Source organism: Colobus angolensis, unplaced genomic scaffold (assembly GCF_000951035.1).
Source record: "Colobus angolensis palliatus isolate OR3802 unplaced genomic scaffold, Cang.pa_1.0 Scaffold82, whole genome shotgun sequence".
Classification (NCBI taxonomy): domain Eukaryota; kingdom Metazoa; phylum Chordata; class Mammalia; order Primates; family Cercopithecidae; genus Colobus; species Colobus angolensis.
The window spans coordinates 586283-587877 of NW_012122043.1; the positions used below are offsets into that span (position 1 = coordinate 586283).

Below are 1595 nucleotides of genomic sequence, written 5' to 3' on the forward strand. Positions count from 1 at the left end.
GTTCTCAGGTGCGCGCAGGGCGGCCCCCGGGCTCTGCCGTGCGCTTGTGGCGTTTTGCGTGGTAGAAGCTCGCAGACCTCTTGAAACCGAGCCCCGGGTGGCTCCGCCTGTGCGAGGGCGGTGGAGGTGCGTGAAGAGACACCGGCTCAGGGACGGGACGCTGCCCCCAGCGCGGGGCGGGAACCTCTTGTCAGCGTCTGAAGGCGGCGGAAGGTCAGGGGCCGCACTGCGGCCTGAGCCTGGGCCACGGGGCGTTCCGGCCGTGCTGGCCGCGTGGGGCTGGGCAGGGGCTGCAGAGGAGACCCTGATGGGCGCTGAGGGGCTGGGAATGTGGAGAAGCCGATCCGAGCGGCCGGTGTGCAGGGAAAGCAGAGAACACGTGTGTGCTTTGGCCCGGGGGAGGGTGGAAAGGCTGCTCTGTTGAGAACCGTTTAACCCCAGCTGCGGGCGGTTGCCCGAACGGGAGGCTCACCGTTCTTCTTTGAAGAAGTCGTTTCCACTACGGAGCCACCTTGAAGCGTCTGGTGGGACAGCCTCGGAGGGAACCACTACAGGGAGCCTTAGTCTGGAACGAGGACCAGCTGCTGCGGCCACAGGGCATGCCAGGGAAGGAGGGTGGGGACAGCCAGCCTGGGACCTGGGCACTTGCATTGTGTACCCCTCCCCATTTTTTTTGACTCTGGCTGCTGGGTTTTTTTACGTCTTAGCGTTCGGTTTTGCTCTCCTTGATGCCTTGGCTCTGCCTAAGGTGTTGGAATCGCCGCTAAAATGTGTGGCGCTCCTTGTTCACTCCTCTGTGCTGAATTCTTGAGAGTTGGGTGTGCAGTGGAACAGGAAGGGCGTCTGTCCGCGTAGGGACAGGAACTGGAGTCAGGGCTGCTTTGGAGGAAACTGGACCAGCCTAGAGACCCGGAACACCATGTGCAGCTGTCGGGCCAGGCAGCCTGGACCTGCGCGGTCACAGATGGGACTGGGGCTTGCTGACTGATGCTGAATTAAGCTAACAGATTTTTTGTTTGCTTTTGACTTTCTGTATCTGGTAACTTACATGACTAAGGTGCTGGGAGAAAAATCTGTCACCGGTTTATTTTATTTTTATTTTTTATTTTTTTGAGACAGAGTTTCACTTTTGTTGCCCAGGCTGGAGTGCAGTGGTGCAATCTCAGCTCACTGCAACCTCTGCCTCCCAGGTACAAGCGATTCTCCTGTCTTGGCCTCCCAAGTAGCTCGGATTACAGGCGTGTGCCATCACGCCTAGCTGATTTTGTACTTTTAGTAGAGACGGAGTTTCACCATGTTGGTCAAGCTGGTCTCAAACTCCTGACCTCAGGTGATCTGCTTGCCGTGGCCTCCCAAAGTGCTAGGATTACAGGCGTGAGCCACCGCGCCGGGCCACCAGTTTATTTTTAAGAACTGCAGAAATAGCTCCTTTGGGTCACGGGATGAGAAATTGGAGCTCTGAGGTGCCCTGTGACTGTGTGCTGTTGGTTCTTGGTGCGATCAGACCCAGGGAAGGGAGTGTGGGCGCACTGGGGAAGGGAGTGGGCACACTGGGAAGGGAGTGGGCGCACTGGGGAAGGGAGTGCGGGCGCACT

General features: G+C 58.4%; 1 protein-coding gene across 1 annotated transcript in view; it reads left to right on the plus strand.

Moving 5' to 3' along the window:
• Positions 1-6: 6 nt before the first annotated feature.
• STK25 (serine/threonine kinase 25) overlaps positions 7-1595 on the plus strand; it is a 13148-nt gene continuing 11559 nt past the window's right edge. Inside the window, exon 1 of the mRNA XM_011929545.1 lies at positions 7-126. The gene's annotated coding sequence lies outside the window, so the exon portion shown is untranslated. The remainder of the gene's footprint in view (positions 127-1595) is intronic.